This window comes from Motacilla alba, chromosome Z (assembly GCF_015832195.1).
Source record: "Motacilla alba alba isolate MOTALB_02 chromosome Z, Motacilla_alba_V1.0_pri, whole genome shotgun sequence".
Taxonomy (NCBI): domain Eukaryota; kingdom Metazoa; phylum Chordata; class Aves; order Passeriformes; family Motacillidae; genus Motacilla; species Motacilla alba.
The window spans coordinates 42501465-42523311 of NC_052046.1; the positions used below are offsets into that span (position 1 = coordinate 42501465).

General features: G+C 39.8%; 1 long non-coding RNA gene across 1 annotated transcript; it reads right to left on the reverse strand.

Moving 5' to 3' along the window:
• Positions 1-456: 456 nt before the first annotated feature.
• Positions 457-15943, reverse strand: LOC119695511. Its single transcript, XR_005255237.1, has 3 exons — positions 15885-15943; positions 15615-15766; positions 457-5487 (listed from the first exon to the last, which is right to left on the reverse strand). It is a non-coding gene; the product is annotated as an uncharacterized LOC119695511 (long non-coding RNA).
• Positions 15944-21847: the final 5904 nt, after the last annotated feature.

Here is a 21847-nt window from a genome sequence, read left to right on the forward strand (position 1 = left end):
ACATTCTCTCTTTTGTAAACCTAGAACGAAAAGTATGTTGCCAAAACTTCAAAGTCAAAAAACACTCTCAGAATATACACAAATGAACAAAATACATTCTGCAATTCTCATCATAGTACATAAAAATGCTTACTTGTGCTTTTTGACAATATATCAAGACATGGAGAGATATTCACTTACTTACAGATCCATCTCCAAGAAGCAAAGGATGGATAGATGGATGGATGGATGGATGGATGGATGGATGGATGGATGGATGGATGGATGGATGGATGGATGAATAGCTGTATGAAGGAAGTATTTTGTGAACTAATAGGATGGGAAGATGGAGATGAGACCATGAGAAATGCCTGCAAAATTTCAGAAAGAGACAAAATAACAAATTGAAATTTCTTTTTAATCTATGCATCTAAAATTGGATACAAGTGTTTTATTCTTATTATGACAAGGCTGGGGTCAGGGCATTTCCAGATTTACATTGAAAACAAAAAACTTGTGTCACCGAATATTAAGAATTGTGTTTTCTCTGAGCATCATACAATCTCACAAACAAAAGATGTAGACTTTAAAACTGTCACTCATAAAGCACTTGGGATTGTCATGGAAATATGACCACTAAAGTTTTGACATGTGGGTCAAAGTCCATTCTGCAAAATTCAGCCTTCTCCAGGAAAATATAGGACAGGGGAATCTTATCTAAGGACACTAAGACAGTAAAGCACAAAGTATGAGCTTTATCTGATATTTGCAAAGAGATTAATTTTGGGCGTAACAACAAGTACAAACAGGAGACAATCTTGTCTCAAGCATCACTGGAGAATTAATGCTACTCGTACTTTTCATTATCTAATCAAATACAAAGGCTCAAGAGTACTCAATGTCTTGAGCTAGAAAATTATTCTTCCTGGAATAAATAAAGTCTATATGGATTTTTTTTCCTTTCTAAGCCCCTCATAGAAGGGGCTCAAAGAAGAGATAGGCCAATATTCTTCAAATTTTTTGGTTGCACAACCCTATTAAAAACAGTTTTTGAGCACACAAGCTCAACAATGGAGTATATGTTTGTTTATTTAGTAGTTAGAAAAATGTAATTCTGTAATAAAATGCTACGTACATGATAAAACATGGACCAAAATAGATACTGAAAAAAACCCAAAAAATTTTGATTTTTGTTTAATTTTATTTTATTCATAAATGATACAGAAAATATTTTCTTCATGCAAACCAATGAATTGTTTTATGCAACCCTTGCAGAGTGTCCCACATCCAGTGTTTCTTCACTTTAGAGACCATATCTCTACAGGACATGATTGTAGACAGAGATGAGGAAAAGTGACAGAAAGGTGAGTCCCAAATACCTATGGAGAGACAGAGGACAGATCTTGGATTTAGGCCATGAAAATAGAAACACTTGTCAGGACTTTCAGGTAAAAGTATCATTGTCCTTAAAATTCAAATCTGAAAATTCATCGAGTGCCTTTAAAATGGGGAATTTGGGTGGTCTTTCCCTTTGCCATCCAGTTCATGCCTGCTGCTTTGTATGGTATACTGAAGTGTACATTAAGCTTTGCTTTCAAATATTCTCATCAGGCATGGGAGCCACATTAAAGGTTTTTGGAAAAGAAAAGAAAATAAAGTCCCAGTGTCCTACTCTCCCTGTTCCTAGGTCAGCTATTGTCTGTGCCCTTTAAAATCTTGCCTTCCCCTTCCATCTCACTTGTAAATAGTGTACTTGGACTTAACAGTTTATAAGCAAGGCAGGACATCCAGCTCCTGAAGCAGATGGGAAGAAAGGTAACAGTGCATGAGCCTGCAGGATTTCTTCTCTTGCCATATGTTCTAGTTATCCTTGGCACTATATGCAAACAGGAAAAAATTGGCTCGCTGAACAATATCTGAAAAGCTATCGCTTTTCAGTGATACAGGTGGATCCTATTGAAAATGTGTTGACTTTTACAGTATCATTCAAAGAAATAACTAGACTCCAAGCTACCTAAACAGGGAGTTCTTCCGTGAGCATAAAAATTTTCATTAATTCAACAATCAAATAGAGAGGTTATCAGCTGCCCACCCACCATGTTTATTTCAAAGTCAGAGGGGTAACTGCATAATGTGTATGATGGGCAGAAACCCAGCCTGAATTTCACACAGTAAATCCATTTTATAACTTCCTAAAGGCCTGCTGATGGTACAGCCAGTACAGCTGCAGTTTCTTCTGCCTCAGTTTCCCTGCTGTGGCACACATGTTTCCTAGATGGATGTTAACTTAGGTTTAAGTCACCTTGGATGCAATATGTGCTCTGGATTTTGGCATCATCCTAACACAGGATCCTGCTCATACCAAGGTAAAATGCTTCTCTCCTTCTCTGCAGAGCTCCTGGGTTATGAACACTGAACAGTAGAGAGGTGACACCACATTTGCATATTTCAAAACTCATTCACCATGAACCTACAGCATAGGGAGTACCTTCAGCACATTTCTTTGCTTTCTGTTAGGTGGCTCTTAAGGCAGTGGCAATGTCTGTGCCAAAAGAGAAAAAAATGAAGCTATCTTCCAGTCCTGTAATGTTCTTTTACTCTTCACAAAGGTAACAATGACATAATTTTTCTGCTTCACAGTTAAATCCTCCTTGAGGACCAGAATCAATTCCCAATCCCAGCTCCCATCTTCATTCTCTTTTAGCCAACTCCAGAAATGTATTAATATTAAATATAAAACTAATTGAAGGCAAATGGAAATGAAGTTGATTAAGTAATCCAACAATATCCTGATAGAACTCTGCTGTAGGACCTAAGGGAAACTTAATGAAACAAAAACAATCTTTATTGTTACTATTTCCAAGAGGATCATTTCTTGGTGAATGCTGCCCTTACTTTGTACAAAATATTCAACATAAAATCTGCTTCCACATTCTCTGGAAAATTTATCCTGAGTCTCTCTTGAGATTGGAAATGATACAGCATTGAAAACTAGAGCAAAGTTGGCTTCATGGAAGGTTACTGGAGAGTTACTTCTCATTGAATGCCATGCACTTATTTATGTTCAGGTTCCTCAGCTGGTCCCAAAGCTGAACTTCATTCCCCCAGTTCCTGTCTTGAGGTTCAGGGGCTTTAGAAATGTTGGAAGGCAGTTTAACATTTAAAACTAAAGCTTAAATAATTGCTGAATTACTCAGCTTCTTCACATTGACTGCCACTAGTTGTCCTGTCTTATTTATTAAGGAAGTATATTTTCCTTAATCTTCCTTTTCTATCCAAAATACTTGTAGAAGCCCTTAGTATTTGAATCCCTTGACAACTGCAGCTCCAACTGTGTACCAGCTTTCCTGTTCCCTTCTTCATACATCTAGACAGTGTCTATGTTCTTCCCAGGATGGGTATCTGTCCTTTGCATTTCTGTCTTTAGTTGGGAGGCCGAACTGAGTCTTGCTGGCCTCCTGCCTTCCTTTCCGTGGTTACCTATAGGGAAACAAGACCTTTCGCACTATGAGAAAAATGTCCTTAAGGAGCTGACAGCAATTTTTACTTCCTTTATCCTCTGTGGGCAATTTCCCAGGCTCTCAGTGTACTAGTTCCTCAAACTATTGCTTTCCTAAACATAAGGATTCTTCATCCGGTCTATATCCCTCAAGACTATAAATTCAATCAAAGAATGATCACTTCAGGCCAGGCTGACACCAATTTTGGCATCCCTAATTACTTCGTCTATGCTGGTAAATAACAGGTCTGGTGATGCTTGTCCTCTGGTTGGGCTATCACCTGGGTTAATAAATTATCCTTAAAACATTGCAGGAGTCTCCTGGCCTGTTTAAAGCTTGCTGCGTACTTTTCCAGTACATGTCAGAGTAGTTGAAATCCCCCATCTGGATCAGAGCCTGGAGTATGAATCTTCCTGTAGCTGATGTCAAAACACTTCATTAACATCCTCCCTTAGGTCTGGTGGCCTGTAGTAAACATCAACCATGAGGTTTCCCTTGTTGGCTTGATCCCAATTTTTATCTATACATTTTTACCCATTTCACCTGTTCATTGCTGGCTTTCCATGGCAGCGCCCTGTAGTTCATCCATTTTCCACACAGAGGGTAACACGATCCCCACTGCTGCCCGCTCCTCCTTCCTTGCCTGTCCCTTCTGAACAGTTTATAGCCACTAATGCAGTGCTCCAGCCATGCAATTTGTCCCTCCACATCTCAGAGACAGTGATTAGACCACAGTGTTCCAGCTGCACAGTGGTTTCCAGCGGTTGCTGTTACCCATGCTGTGGGCATTGCTGCATGGGCACTTCACCTGCACTAGAGATTGTCTCACCTCTTCAGATGAATACTCCCCAGCATCTTTGGGGCATTCCACAGGTTGGTTTCTAATACATTAGCAGCCCCTAGTTTTTCTCTGTTGTTCAAAGTCCCCTTCCCCACTAAATCTAATTTAATGCTCTCCATGTAAGTGTGGACAGCTTGTTGGTGAACAACCTTCTGCCCCACTTTATCAGGTGAATCTCACAAGCTCACAACAGACCCAGCTTCCAAAGGCAGGTCCACGATCATGGAAGCCAAAACCTTGAGTAGGCATCAGCCATGCAGCCAGGCATTCACCTTTCAATTTGACTCCTCTTTCCTGAACTCCTACGTCTGCCTGGGAGGACAGAGGAGAACGTGATCTGTGCTCCAGGGGATTTGATATTGCTTTGAGGGATATATAATCTTTTCTGAGTGTTCAGAGTTGTCTTGCCACAGACCCTACATAGAACAGTATTGGAGCAGATGGTAATTTGTAGGGTTCAGTAGGCTCAGCAGCTTCGCAGTGACATTGTGAATGCAATCTCTTGATAGGCAGTGAACTTCTCTAGAGAAAAATCTGAATGAGAAACAGATGCTTTGGTGGCTCACAGTAAGGAATCGCCAATTACATCTTTTTCTGAAGCTACTGTTTCTCACACAAGTGATGGAATTGAACAGTTGGGGTTTCCTGGATCCTGTCCATTATTACTGTGACCTTCATTGTGCATGCCCAGAGCACAGTATCTGTTGTGTAGAGACACTTCAGGGGAAGATTCTCCATGCAGAGAAAATTGTGCCATCTCCTTTATCTCGTGAGTTACTAGTGTCAGAAAGTTTGAGGTTAGATTCCCTTGTACAGCCTCAAGGCAGGGCTGTTGGTCAGTCTGGGACAGCATACAAAACACTTATTGACTTCCCTTTCACATTCTCAGGCCCTCCACCACCTGTTAAACTCCTCCTGTAAGAGAACAAATTGTCTGAAGATTTCTTCCAGCTGGGTCCACTTGCAACTATGACATCCACTGGTAGGGATGGGTGCTAGAGTGATTTTCAGGTACTTGAGCAACAAGAGCTATTCTCGGCAGGTACTTCAGTTTTTGGCAGATCTGTTTGAGTGGAGATGTCAACACAGGTGTAATGCTTCTGCTTGGGTTTCAGCCTCAGCCTTGCAGTTGCAGGAAGTGGGCACCATTTTCTTTCCATGGGTAGTCTTGTTACAGATTGAAGGGAAAAAAAAAAAGAAAAGCCAATGACACACACTTGGAAAAGACAATTCTTCTGAAAGTCTTTTAAAATACTCTCTTCTTCTAATTAAAATTTGCTGTAGACCTCAAGTTTCTGTGTAGGCTTGAACAGCCACCAGCTAGCTGGGATGGCTGTCCGGGCTGCAGCATAGGCCTGCTGCTGAGCACAGTAGGCAGCAACTGTAGGAGCAGTCAGTGCACTGCCCTTCTTGCACCATTTTTCACACTAATGCACCTGTATCACATGGACAGTCCAGCATTTCCAAACTGAGGAAGTTGCAGTTTTGAAATTCTGTTTCTTTTTTTGCATTTGTATACTTCTTCTAGCAAAACTATGGACTGTGCTTTGTTCCAGAAGTGTCTGATCCATATTTTTAGATTTTTATGCAGGTATTTAATTTCAGAAATATTGCTCTGTTTAACATGTATTTATTTTCAGAAATATTGCTCTATTTAACAAGGAAATGAGAAGTCATGAGACAAATAAACCTCAGCAGATAGAAAACAGTGGCAAAATCCCAGAAGTCTAAATATTCATATTAATGTATTTTTAAAACCTTTCTAAGGGAGAATGGAAAAATAGAGATTACAGCACACTCTGGATCTCCAGCTTTAATTTTCTGCAATTTTTTCCTGTGGAAATGTTGCTTTACAGACCAGGTACAGCAACAGAATGCAGAAACATTATTATGCAGAAACATTATTAAGACATTGAAACTAAAGCTCAGAAATAAAAAATAGGAGCTACCCCATTATGAGTCTCAGGAAAGAGCTAAAACACTGTTAAAATCACTGTTGGCAGCTCTTCTTTGTGCCACTCAGTATCTAGTGTAAAGCAAATGAAGTTTGATTACTCAGTACCTTTCCAGTATTTGCTTTCCCTTTTCTCTTTCCTCAAACAACATGTGCTTTGTGACATTTTGCTATGAAAGCAGTTTGTAGTATTTTCACGTATAATGTGACAGCTGGCATCTTCTGCCAACTGTCATCTTTTCATGGAAATACGATGCAGAGCAGGAAAGATCCAACACCTATTTGTGCACTGTGGATTGCTTCTGTCAAAAATGCAATGTTTGCAACATACAGTAACTTGGCTGAGGTCAGAAACAGCAGAAGTGGGTTTTACGCAAAAAAAAGTACGTGAAGGAGTTAGCACATATTTGAAAGACAGTGACATTATACTCTGGGAAAATACTGAATATAAAATCTGTATCTCCAACTATCTTAAAGTAATTCAGTTCCTTGCTTTTTGTTCTTTGGTTAAGAGGAAAACAAAATGGTGCTTGTTATCACAGCATAACCAGAGACTCACAGCTGTCCTGGTGCACAAACAGAATTTAATACAAGGAGTGACAGTCCTGTTACAAGATTAATCAACTCACCTCAGTTCTTCCATGACCCTCAGGACAGTTAGCCTTGTGGCAAAACAAAACCACTTAGTACCTTACCTCTTTTTAAGAAAACTCATACACAAAGTACTTACTCCAAGGAAAAATACAGTACCATTTTCATAAGGCATGAAATCCCATCCCTGGGCCTTCACTCACTTCAGCATGGGTTCAGTGTCTTATAAGACAGAAGCCTGACTAATGTCACACTTGCCAGGAACTAATCTGTTTCCCATCCCTCTTTTTCTCTACCCTTGTTGTTCCCATTTGAGCAGAAGACTTTGCTGTCACAAACCAGAAATCTTTCAGACAAGTGTTGTGAAGAGAATGAACAAAAGGAAGCAGTGTCCAGAAAGGGTGAGTAAAAGAGGGTTATATCTATGTGTCATGCGTGAGATTTACTGGTGACTTTAATGTTTGACTAATAGTCCAGACTCAGAAAAGAACTTTTATGGAAAACTAGATATTTTCCAGGTATATTGATGAAAAGATCATGATATTTGGGATAATGATAAAAAAAGGATAACTGGGCTAAGGGTACAGATGCAAGAAAATTATTGAATGTCACTGACCTTGAACTTAGCAAGATTTTCAACACGGTTTCTTACAATACCCTTTTATCCAAGAAAGAACTTAAAGGTTTAGTCAAGCAGATAATTGCCTGGATGAAATATTGAGAGGATCACAGGGTTCAAAACAAAGTGGCTGATGTGTATCCCACTTAGGCAGAATGACAGGTGGCTTTTCTCAGGGATTTTTCCTGGGCCCTGTCTGATATTTGGTATTGTTATCTATGACCTACATGAGTAGACAATGCATCTCATCACATGTGAGAATGACCCCAAATTGGAGTTGTAGCTCATATATTTGAGGGCAGACCTTTCATTCATAGAGACATAAATAAGCTTGTAATAAATGGGCTTGTAGAAACATCATGAAATTCAGTGAAGGGAAATGAGGAGTCCTGCACCTGTGAAAAAAGCTTTTTCAGCCTGGAGAAAAAGATAGCTTTGGAGGTACCTCATAATTGCCTTACAGTACCTACAAGACCATAAAGAGGACACAGCAAGTCTCTTCGCAGTCATGTATGGAAGAAGAATCAGAGACAGTTCTCAAAAATTAAGTCAGTGGAGGTTCAGATAGATATGAGGAAAAGAAATTGAAGCGTTTTCCTAGGTAAAATGTCCAATCTTCATTTTTGAAGGTTTACAAGACTTTTTGGATAAAGCCCTTGCAACCTAGTCTGAATTCACTATCAGTCCTGCTTTAAGGACGATATTGGATTATAAACCTATGATCAAATGTAGGAATCTTGCAAGGGATGAGAAATAAACAATGTTTTATTATCTGGCTTCCTGATTTCCCAGACTCTGAGGAGCCTCATCAGCCTGTCCAGACTTACACAAGCTTTGTCATTCTGACAGGGATCAGGGATAGTCCTCCCTCCCCTGAGAAACCACCAGAGTGGAAGCTGTGCAGTGAAAAGTCATGGCACAGTTTTGCACGAAGAGGTGACACACTCAAAGGCCACTTGCAAAGAATGCTCCCTGAAGGCACCTGCCGTATCCACCCACAGCAGATCCAGGTTGCCAAGCCTACCAAATATTATTGTCCACATACTGTGGCAAGTGATAACTGCAAATTCCACAAATCATCTGACTCAGTTGTAAGATGCCTCATCCTTTATGTGCAGAGGAGCAGAGGTTCTCGCCTCTTTGCATCAACATATGACATTTGTATGTATTTTGGGGTTTTGTAAGGAAACAATACTGAAATATTAGAGCTGAAAAATTCATTTTCATTTAGGGCTGAGTTCCAACTGCCATCTTGCAATGGAATGTGTATGACAACATAAATTGAGAGAGGCAAGAAATATTTAACAGTTGATCAGAACACCAGGAACTTGAATTAAACACTTTGGATTTAGTTCAAAGAAGGTCTTCCATGTCAGACTGAATAATTGTGTTTCACCATAAGGCAAAGAGTTAGTAACTATCAGACTTTATACAGGCCAAGAAAGTTTATTGCTGCAGTAAGATTGTAGGGTATTGTGAATGATACAGCAAGTGATTATATTTGCTCTCTTTAGTCATAGACACTGTGCTGCAGTCGGTCTGAGCTTTGCTGTGAAGAAACTGAAGCCAGAAACACGTCAAGCATACAAAAGACTTAGGATTGATGGACTAGAAGGCAGGGAGCAAAACAAGAAATGAAGAACAGCGCTTTGACACCTTACTTCTTATGTGAAACTATTGACATTTGAAAATTCAGTCACAGAGAGAATCTCTGCAACTTCTTCTTTGAACACATGTAATTAGGAGTTTATGTTGTGTCCTGAATACAAAGGCCTTGACATGATCAGTGAAAGTCAAACTCATCCCCATCTGAGGCAATGAATTTTATATCTTAGAACTGAATGAACTCATGAAATCAGGAAGCATTTCAGACTCACAAATTTTTCCTTAAGTCAGCCGCTTATCATATTTATGATTACACTTAAGACTCAGTTGCCTCCATTATTTATGTTAAATCTGCTAATGATATTGTAATGAGTTGTGTAAAACTTGAAAGAGGAACTTATTTTTCAGGGGAAATAAACAAAGTGTATCCATGTTTCTTTCTTAAGGAGGTATAAAAACCACTCTACGTTCTAATAAAATTAAAGGGAGAAAAGCCAGGGCTTCATCAGGAAAGTTCACCATAGCACACCACATAGTCAAAAGCTTGTGGGAACAAACATGATGAGAACAAAGGATCATCCGAAGTCTCCCTCCAGGTTCACCTGCACTACATCTGAACTGCAGCATTACAAATCCCTTTCAGAGGTTAATGTGGCAGATGGGTGAAAAGCAAGGCTCTTTTAAGCCCACAAGCTCTATTTTAGTAAGCAAAGCCACACTGTGTCCAGTAGGGCACTGTGAGAGGTACCATTCTGAGCATAATCTCTGAAGGTTAATAAAGAGAAGTTCAGGGTTTTTTAAACATGCTTCCTTCAAGTCACAACAAGACTTAAATGTGCCTCTATCTGGCCTCCATAATTTCCTAAAAACTGATAAAATTTAAATGTCATTGGAGTCTTCGTTTTTATCAGCAGTGAAAAATAAGTATTAAAATTATTAAGTGGAATAAATTATCCATGCAGATTTATAGTAATTTGACTAGCAGTATAGTCTTAATTTCTCTGAGGTAGACAATAAAAGTTGAGATTCAACAGAATCAATGTCTTATGACAGTGTCCACTTCTTTATCTCCTATTGTGTCTTTGCAGAGAGTGGACAATTAATTCACTGAAATTTTTTGGTTTATTTGATTTTCCTTTATTGATTTTTACTGTGGAGGGAATGGAGAAAGTGAGTCCACACTCTACTGGAATCTAAAGTGATTTCTCTTCCGTACTATGTAGAAATATCTCCCACTGAGTTAGCCATTTTTAAAATACAGCCTTTTGACCCCCATTTCATACAGTATTTTTTAAAAAGCTACAGTTGTGGAAAAAGGCTTTCAAGCTTATCAGAACTTTATGTATTTGTTCTTACAGTGACTGGGGAGGGAAAGTGCAAGAAAAAATGGTTTTCAACCTGGCACTCTTCTCCTGAACTGTGGAAACATTTTTATTTTTAAATAATGGAATCATTCTTAATAGAGACATTTGGAAAGACCACGGGAATGCCCTGTACCTAGCTCGTTCTTTTTATAGCACAAACTGCCACTTGCAGCTTGCCATAGTTTTGCTCCTTCCCCATGGGTTCCAGTCAGATGTCTGTTCCTTGCTGATAGAGGAGCTTTGAAACAGATAGAAGGCAGGTGATGGAGGGAAGGCAGCATGTGAGGAAGGGCTACACTCCCACAAAAGTGCCACAAACATGAAAGCTGTGTCCTGCATAGACAAAATCCATCTCTGTATTCAGTGGTCATTCGGGAAGCCTTTCTAGTTATGATCTTATCTGAGGCAAAAGCAAAAGTAGTGTTTGGTGATAGCGAGGCTTTTGATGGCCTTGTATAGATGCTTTCATGAGTGGCCCTGTCTTCTAAAGCTCCCAGACCTAAAGGGTTTTGTGATCAAACTCATCCTGATTTCCACTGAGTATCTTACAATGCAGCATCAAGCTTCATGTTCCAAAAAGGTGGCTTCTAAAACTTGTCCACGTGTCAAAAAAAAACACCAGCACAAGGTTCTTTGATCTCCTTCTTCTTCTAAGCTTATGTCAGGCAGCACAAATAAAGGAGATAAAGTTTTGTCTAATCTCTGCAACCCACAGGAATAGAAAAATATTTTAATTCAGCAAGGAGCATATCACGGGTCTGAAGGAATTAAACTGGTAAAAGTTTTTAGTGTCTGAGCAGAAGTATCCCAGTCAGTGCTTTTTTTAAAATTTGGTCAGTCGTCAGGTTCAGGTGTAGAAAATTAGGCAGGCGAATTTGGATATAATAGGGAGCCACAGTGAGGGCAGCTGCACGCATCCTTTGACAGGCACCACGTGTTCCACTCTTTTGTCCCAGAGGAAAAACCTCATTCCAACACAAACTGGAACACGCTTTTCTTACATGGTGTACAAACAGGTTTATCTCCCATGAAAGTGAAGCACATGAACAACAAGTGATACTTTTCTCAAAGCATTTGGGCATTTGGCTTTTTCCTTTGCTTTTTAAAAATTTTGGTCTAATAAGACCAAATTTAATAAGACCAAATTCTTTCTAATAAGAAAGCAAAGAATATTTCAACCCATACATGGGTTGAAAGAACGTCAGTGTTGGGGTTGGTTCTGAGGAGGGCTAAAAATTATCAGAAGAATCATAAGAAGATATTTAGATGGATCCTATATGAAAAATGGAAGCAGACTCTTTAAGGAGGTTGTAGCAATAGGACAAGAGGTAATGCTTTTAAACTAAAGGAGGATCCATTCCGACTAAATACAAGGAAGAATTGTTTTACTGTGAGGGTGGTGAAGCATGGGAACAGAGAGGTGGTGAATAGCCCATCCCTGGAAATATTCAAGGCCAAGTTGGATGGGGGTCTGAGCAACCTGATTTAATTGTTGAAAATCTTTGTTCACTGCAGAGGAGTTGTACTAAATGAACTTTAAAAGCCCCTTCCAACTGATTCTATGATTATAATATTCTGTGTAAACACAACTTTGTTTGTTACCATGAAAATTTCATTATGAACAGAAGGTATATTTCCAAGTGACTTTTTACCAGAAATAAAAGTTACTACTAGCAAGGGTGTTTTTTATGGGGTAGAGAGGAATAAAATAAATGAAAACAGGTAGAAATAAATGGAAGAAAGTTCTATCTAGCAAAAGGCATAATAATGAATTCTCTAAAAATGTATAATGAAAATAATACCTCATAAAAGATATTTCAATTAAAATATTCCCCTTTCATTAATTGACCATTAAACTAGTGTGCTTTCAATCACATATTTAATTTGCTTTGCTCTACCCTACCTTTCCTTTCACCAGAGCATAAAATCAGCATTTCTAGCACAAACTGGTTCTCTTGAATGTACTAAAAGGACTTCGTGATTTTTCTGGCAACATAAAAAAATAAACAGTCATCCAAATATACTTGTTACCAATGGCAGCCTCTTTTCTTGTATAGGACATTTAGCATTATGTGAATTATTCATGTCCTGTTGCTTTAAGATAATATAGCTCTTTGCAAAAGAGCCAACATTGAAACTCACATCAGAACCCTCCAATTACAACAACTTCCCCTTAAAACAGCACCCTCAAAGAAAAAGTCTTTGCAGCTGTTTTGAATATTCCCCAAGATTGAAAACCAGCACAGGGAAGAGATAAAATCCTTATATTCTTGCACTTGTAACCAGGCTCTCAGAAAATCACAATAGCCATTTCAATTTTGTACCTGCAAATGTGCTAAAATAATGATCAGTTATGTTTAAACAGGTTTGGTGGGATTCTACTTTGATATAATATCTTGGCTTAGATGTATCATAGACATTATTAATTTCAGAATTTGACCATAATCTGATCTTTTGCTTTCTTTCTTTATTTAATTCTCTGCTATTTTTTTGAAATGGAAAAAGCTTATATTCCAGCTTATATTTTACAGTCTTTGCTCTTTTTTAAACCTCTCTTAAAGACCACCATTAAGTTTACACAGGTAATACAAAAGTAAGCACACTAACAGGGTAAGAGTCTATTTATTTCCTCTCCTTGGCAACTGATAGATCACAGATTAAATATTTTTTAAAGATTTAACAGCCAAATAGAGACAATCCTTTCTGAATGTGTTATGTAAACAATAATTGATCCAGAAATGTGCAGGACTGAAGCTGTGCATACATCTTATGTTGATCTGTCCATTGTGTTAGAAGTGCAAGACTGGCTCTTACTAGCTTGAAAAACAGACGGTGTATTAAAAATAGGTTTCCAAAGAATGTATCTTTCTGCAGAACTCACAGGAGAAATCATCACTCTGCAGTCAGATCTTGTTTCCCACCCTTTTCGTAGGGTACTAAAAGGTTCTTCTCGTTCCATTCCAGCTGAAACCAGCCAAGATGCAGGTGGTTATTTGTCTATAGTGCCAGGCAAAAGGAGCCTGTCTATTTCTTGGATGGTTCTGATCTTAGAAGGATATGTTTCCTGCTACTGTCTAACCCTGAAAAAAAAAATCAAAACAAAACAAAAAACCCAGCAGAACTTGAGAACAGCCTTTCTTGTGTCTAACCAAGCAACCGTCTGCTACAGGACCTCCCCTACAACTGGTCACATCAGAGAGTTTACAAAAACAAGGTAAGTGTAACACTAGCCTCCCTTCTCACTGACATGGCTTCTATCTCCAGCAATCCTAAACCTCTGCTCCTCAGCAGTGGGTTTCAGGGGCTGCTGCAGACTTCTTTCTTGGGAGAAACTTATTTCTGGTGAGAAACATAGGCACCATCCTGGGTTTTATTCCTTCTATTCACATAGCAGTACTCTTTGTATGATCATTTGAAGTAGAGCTCTGCTTTACGTAATTATCCATACTCGTGTACAGGGGCACAGTCATGTATTATTGGACTTATTTCCATCTGAATATATATGTCTGTGACAGAAGTCCTTGTCTAGACACCCCACATTCCATGTGGGGAATGCAGTAGGAGAAGGCTGAATGGTAAATTTGCTCATTGAAGAGTAGATCAGAGCCTTCTCTGCTGCTCTTGGAGAGATAGAGACCCATCTGTTTTTAAATATAGCTGTTTAAATATATCAAAACATTTTGTGCTGTCCTCATTAGGAGCACAGGGACAGGCTATAAATATCTGAAGCCAATCCTGAAATAGGTTACCTCAACTTATAAAAAGCTACCTTCCAGTGATTTCTTCTTGGCACACAACTGGCTTTAAGAGAGCAAGACCCTACAAAGGTGCTTCAACAGCAGTATCTTTTGATGTCCTGACAAGAGCAATTAGCAGGTATGCAAAGAATGTGCTACAACAATGGTCTGCTCCATAGTGCTCTCCTCATCTGCTTCCAGTCCAAACATCCTCAATATCCTCACAGAGTCTCATTGTCTTCAAGTCATTCTGATCAACAAGTAGTTTGAAGGTGTTATTTTGAACATGCCATTTGTCACCCATCCAACCCACCGGTAATGATTAAGGGTATGTGGAAGAAAAGGAGAAAGTTTTCTGACCTCCAAAAGACCACCATTATGCTCCTCATCCTGCCAAACTAGCTATACATCATCATGGTCCCATAGAACCAGCCCCACCTAACCCTGAGAAAGATACAGGAAAAATTTACAGACTCCTGTTGCATTTTCCTGATGAAAGCCAGGTTGTTCAAACAAAACACCCTCTTACTGAGCAGGAATTTCCTTCTCTGTGTCAGCTGCCTATTTTGTGCTGCTGCTGGTCTCTCCTCCCTTTCAGCAATACCATAGAGTATCATGAAAGGTAAATCTTGGGGCTTTCTGCATAGTTTTTTTCAAACTGCATACAAACTGCTCTGGGGCAGCACTCCAATATATATAAGTAGGCTGCCAGAGCCAGTCCTTTTTTCTCTCACCTGACCAGGAAACATAGGGTTGATTTTCCTTCTAGCCCTGTGGCTCTTACAGAAATATTTGCAAAGAACAAAATCTGCTGACAAACAGCAAAACAGGCTTAATCCTGCCGGTGAACACTTTGCTTGTTCAACCAGATCTAACTGCAGCTTTTCAAAAGCTCAGCATCTCTGCAGTGTAGCCTTGCAGTCTTACACTGCAGCCTCCAAAGTCTGCATTGAGAGCTGATGACCGTGCACTGCAGTGTGACGCACTCCTACCACGGTGCTGCAGTCTGTACAGACTGAATAAAGGACAGCAACAAAACAAGAGCTTCTGGCAGAGCTCAGCATCCCAGTGAACTTCAAGGGCATTGCCTTGTTGGGGCAGAGCTTAAGTTTTTAATTAAAAAACTCAGAGAGTAGAATGACTCTGCTTTGATTTCAGTAGTGACAAATTGAAGCCTGTTTAAGGATTAACCCTAAGATGACAGTGGGAACTTTGGAAACTCAGTGCTGCATTTATCCCCACATTATTTCTGATGGAAAGAAGTTCCCTACAAACTTTTTCAGCACTGAATAGCTTTGCACACCAAATAGCATGTGAAGTTTCAGGACCCATGTCATACATCCAGCTGAACTATGGCATCAAAGTGGCTTTAAAAGGGTAACCAAACATGAACAATTTGCTATTTCTACCTCATTTTGACTCACCTTCACATAGCAGCATTTCTATGTCAACTAGCAGAATTGTGCTCTGGAAGATCAATCTGATGGTGTATAGTTCAAACTGCAGAAGCAAGCCCAGGACTGAATCCTGAAGACTGTAGTTGTTCCTTCCCCAGCTCTCTCAAAGATGAGTTTCACTGACAGAGCATAAATATTTTACATGGAGCAGATAATGGACAAAACAGAAGCAAAATTCAATAAATATCCCAAGGCATACGACTTTGAAGGAAACACAAGTACTATTGAAAGACTTACCTGTTCTGGATTGAAAAACCTGACTACACAGCTACAAGCATGAAGAAACCTGAAAGAAATACTGGAACACCCAGTCACATGAACTTACCTAAAGCCTCTTTGCTGCATCACAGGAAAAAATAGACTCACTGAACCTTCAGCTTCCATTAAGGTCTGTAGGATTACCGTTTATTAACTCATGTGGTTTGACTCTAATGTTATTACAAAGAGAATCAAAAAGTGCAGAATAAAAGAAAACTCAAAGTACACACTAAACCCCATGTTGCCATGCTGTCTGCTTTCAGTGAAAGAGAAGCACTCTCCTCTATAACAAAGGACAGAGACCCTTCTTTTGGGGAGGTTAAGGTTCCAAGCACTGCTACAGTTAAGGGGTTTTGAGTAAAAATACTCATTCTTGGAATTCCTTCTTGGGTCTTAATGCTGAGTTGGGTCTGGTAACAAGATGTGAGAGAGTAGTCAGGCGCTTTCAGGAAATACCGCCCAACAAATTGATTTCTCTTATAATAGCTCTTGGCATTTCAATACCTCAAGCTAGCACTATTTCTGGAGATATTCAATAATGCTGCTTTAGTATGCTCAGAACAGAAGAACGTGGCAAACTGAATGCTTGGGAACTGGGGGAAACAATATGTTCTCAGTGTCACCTGCAGACATGACTCTGGACAGAAGGTCAATGGATTTCTTTTAACCACAGGGCAGACTTCTGAAAGCTGAAAGAAATGTTCTTTTTATTTGCCTTGATAAATACTTATTTTAACCTAGTCTGTAATTTTCTTCTTCAATTTCACGTCATAGGCAATCCAAATGCATTTTTGTTTATTTTCTCAGATGAGGATTTTGCTCCACAGGCTTTCATGCTTACCTTTAACTTCAGAAAGTTAGCACAGATTATTTCCTTCTTTTGGAATCTGTTCCGCCTTTCGTGACTCAAACTATGCTTCTCTGTTTTGACACAGACAACCTGATAGATTGACACCAGCAGATGCGCATAAACACCAGATTCAGCACAGATAGGAGAATCCACTCCCGAAGTCATACCAGTCCAAAGCATTATTAAAAATTTTGGTTTGCTTTTGTGCTTACGTCATCTGAATACAGTGCTGGAAGGAAAGAAACATCTCCGAAAGGACAATTTGCTGTGTCAGGCACAGATCCATGTCATTTTCTGACACAGACCGGAATGATTATAACTCCTACAGGAGCTGACCAGCTCACTCCATGGCTTTCTCTTATGCTCAGAACCAATGTGCCTGTATCTATTCAAAACCTTCTTCCATGTCATGTTAGGAGTTCTGCCTAAGGGACGAGAATCCTGTTCGGAAAAAAGAGTTTTCCATAAGGAACCTCAGCCTCTCATAGCCAAAAGAGTTCCTTACACCCATCTTAACATCCTTTTGCTCTCCCACAAATCCTTCTAAAACCTGCCACAGCCTACAGAAGAGCATGAATCACAACTCTCTATTATGCTACTAAAAACTGCCCACTGCTTCTTGTGATGCCATGTCCATCCACACCCACCAGGGCTGTCTTGCCTCCAAATGCAATTACATCTTTCTGTGGCAAGGAGACTGGATTCCCTGTCTGGTACGACAAGTCACCAAAAGGATGAACATAAACAACCAGTTGTGGCAATCCATTCTTGATCTCTGGGCCAAATATCACCCCAGATTGACGAGAGCAAAACACAGGTATAAGTGTACTGCTGGTGCATTGAAGGAGGTTGCATTGCTGCTTGAGGTTTAGCAAGGACAGCAGTGATGCTACAAGATTTTTTCCAAGAGATGCAAGCCATTTCAGCAAGCAAACACAAAGAAAAGTTCAATTTGGGACCAGAGGAAGCATACAGAATAAAATTCTGCAAATGTTTTCATTATTAAGAAGAGCTGTGAAAATGGCAGGGAAAAAAAAAACACACCAGGAAACTAAATGCAGAACCCAGTACGGAACAACTACGTGTTAGATTGTCCAAGTCTTGTTGTGTGCCCTTGCCACATCAGGAAACACCTTTGCGGCTACTTTTCTGCTGCACTGAAAGCAATCCTATGATAACAGGAGCACCAGCCACTGATTCATGAGGTGTGTAGAAACACACCAAGATTTGAATTGCAGCCCAGGTGGGTGAAAATATCAGCAGTAATATATGCAATATCAGCGAAGGGAGCAGAAACACATCCCAGAAGTAGAGGCTAGCGGTAAAGGAGAAAAATTGGTGTCATCTATATGGCAGAAGGGTACTGTATTCCTGATGTCTCTGACAGCAGCCCAGTGTCAGACTACTACTTCCTCTGAGGTTGCCATTCCTTTCCTGGGACAGCACTCACATTGCTGACAGAGACTGTTCACAGACACTTGCCCAGATGAATGCTGTTTCCAGGCGTTGGCACTTACCATAAATGCATGTCAGCCAAGAGGCAGTCCGAGCTGCCTCCTCTGAATACACCCAAGGGGACATGGAAAGGCATATCTAAGACCAACATCATGCAAAGCCCAATGCTTGCTGATGCTGGACCTGCTGAGCAGTGGATGACTGAGGGAGAGCTGTCACGTGCCTTAGGATGTCAGAATCTACCTGTCCACCTGTGAAGCATTGCCTATTGCTTATCACCCATGAGAACAGACTCAGTCCTAACTTCCACCTTCTTCTAGACCCAAAGCTACATCTGACCTAGATGGGAGTTTTTCCCATATCTCAGAGGCATTCAGGTCATGACTACTGTGTTCTGACTTTGCTAATATGAGCTGAACTACGGCACTCTAAACAGAGGTGCCAATTCTTCTTGTAGACTGCAATTACATGCAGATGTAGGTAGTCTTGTAGACCACAATGATAGCCTTGCAGACTACAGTTAGGAGCAGACCTGGACAAAAGAGGCATCCTCTTTCCAAGTTTTCCTCCTGCAGCACAGGCTCCAGCAGCCTCATTCTTGCAACTGGTTCCAGTTTCATACACAGCCCTCATTCTATGCCTGTAGGGTGTTATGGGAAAGACTGCTTAGTAAAGTTCACACCCTAGTGCTCTCTGGCAGAAGAGACACAGAGATTTCTTGCTTTCCTTTTCCTATTCTGCTCTGCTATAAGGCAAAAATGCTGTTCAGTTTTAGCCTAGGGGCAAGCTTCCTAAAGCATCTAAAGCAAATGTATTACCAGTTTTTGTAGGGCTGTTGTGGTTGTGAGTAGCCTGAAAACACACTTGTTGGGACTATTTAGCTGGACCTGAAGAGCACAATCACAGCTGAAACAGAATAGACAGCATGGACAAAGACATACATCCTACAAAATACAGATAGTTCTGGGCTGCTGCCTGACAGGAACTTTAAATACACCTTTTTGCAACAGAAGAACAGAACACAAGGCTAGTAGGCCTGGATATACAACATGTATCATTCAGTGTGTTGAGTTAGCTATTAGAAATTACACTCTCACCGAATGTCCCCCTGCAGAGGTAAAAACAGACTGCAAGCCTTGGCTGAGCGAGAGATATCAAAATAGGACTGTTCTAACAACGCATTCATTTGGATGTGGAGAAAGAACAAAAATTGAATCCTCTTGCTCTTGGGAAGGACTGTGTAATGTCAAGTCTGCAAATTAGGATTATAGGGAATTGGGGAAAAGCAAGTTTCAAAAGGTAAAATTGCTGTAGTTTCTGCCTTACTTCCCTGTCTCTGCAATGGACAAGCCAAAGAGGACATTAAATGGAAGCTTTAAAAGAGAAACCTCCTAGACTTTAATATTATTACCTTACAAGTATTTATTCAACAGAAAATCTTGCACAAGATCACTACATTCTGCACCAGCTTTCAATAGTTAAGCTGGCACCCAAGGCAAAGCTAATGAGCCCCACTCTCACATTTGTGCAGGCGCCTCATTCTGACACATGTGAGTATAAACTGAGAGATTGCACATGCAGATCCAACAGGCACAAAGCCCACAAGAGCCCTTTGGTAAATCTACCTGTGCCTCAACATGTTTGGAAAGAGAAGTTGGATACTAGTAAGGTTTCATTTTTCTGCCCAGGTAGTCACTGGCTCTTTGAAGTACTTACCACAGACAGTAGAGGAAATGAGAGCAAAAAAGTAAGCAAAGATGACTTTCAGTATACCTAAGCAGGAAAAGGAAAATAGAAGTTGTCCATTAAAACAGTGTAAGGTAATGAACCAGTAGCAATTGTTCATTGTTTCAAGAACCCGATTAAGTAGACTAATAACTGTGGAAAAGCGAGAGAAAGTTTTGCTCTGGTTTTGCTACTCATGCTTCAAATTCTACAACCTGGGGACTGGCACTTACTGTGTGAATAGATACCTTTGGTGAGGATGACTGTCTAGAGATCTAGAGACCTTGGAACTTATGTGATAAACTAAGTCCCAATGATTAAATTTTAGACCACATGACTATGCTAAGTTATGTCAGGTACAGCTCTTCTGGTCTTCATAAATCAATCCTACTTTTAAAAAAAGTAAATCAATCCTTTCTTTTGAAAAATATAATGGAAGTGACACTGTTAACAATCATACCATCACAGAGGGTTTTGATAGAGAGAATAAATTTTCTAAGTCAGTGGTGACTGAAATGTATTCTTGCATAGTTTAGCCAGGAGTTGAGAAGCCAGCACACTAGGTAGAGGTGTACAAGGTCTGGGCTGTAGTCCAAATCTAGCTACTGATCTGAAGCATGCCCTTAGCAAGCCATTTAATCTCCATTTCTCAACATATTTCTTCCTAGCCCTTCTGAGTTACATGTGAAAATTTCCAGGAGCAGGGAAAGGCACTAAGTGTGTGCCTATAACTAGCACAAGAAGGGCATCCAATTCTGAGTCAGGGTCTGCAGCTGCTGAAGCTGCATAATACTTAAGATATGGATATGGATAAGCATGTGAACAGAAAGTGTCCAGGGAGAGAAATTATACTTCACCATTTAAAATTAAGGGCAACTGTTTTAGTAATGCTTTTGTGACCTTCCATTTTTAATCACTATGCTTTAAAGTCTCAGCTGGGCAAAACAGCAGATTGCTTTTAAAATGTCACCCAATAGCTATTTTAACTAAAAGAATACACCAAACACTGAAAATTGTATTACTGTGAAATCAAAACCACTAATTTGACATTAAAGTAACCTTTAAAAATCATTCCTCAGAGAAAAACCTAACCTTTTTAGCCAAGCAATAAGATACATACTTTGCATAAGTCATATAAGATCTGGTACCTCTCATGAGCTACTGAGAATGTAGGGAGGGCATCAAGTGCTTTTAACCTCCAAAGGCAGCTGTCTCAAATATATCCCACAAGAAACAATCCTTCAAATAAGGATGAACTTACTCCTCTGGAATTTTTATAACATACATAATCCCAAATGCCAGGTAGAGGCAAATGGGAGGGATCCATTGATCCGTCTTCATCTGAGCTTCCCAAGGGATGGAAATAGATGACAAGTGCTATCTTGTCACCTCACTGTTCTCAAACCAGAGCAGAACCCAAGTGCTCAGTGCACCACTGATGTGAAAATTCACACTCCATGTCAGAGAACATGGGCTGCTCTGAGTGTGAAATGATTTATGGCCTTTCCTGATTTCCCTTAGGAACAAGTTTAGCCTTGGACAAGGCATAGGATAAGCATGAATCCAGGTTCTGGATCCCCAGCACAGAGGATGGTTAAGAGGTTTTCCTTATTTTTTTCACTCTAGTAATACAAAGGTGGAAACACAGTGAAACAGACTCTACAAGGCACAAATGGAAATCACTTGTACTGATTAGTCCAATTTAGCAATGTCTAATTTAGCAAGAAACATGACAAACGGTGTTTTGCGGAGTGTGCTGGCATTTTTACAGCTAATTCATGAAATAACATGAAGAAAACTTGCTGCAGATGGCCTTTAATTGAGAAATAAATAGGTAGAGTGCCAGCCACTAAAATATCTGATGAGAGCTATATTTACAATGCACGAGCTAACCCAACTGTGTGTTATCTAC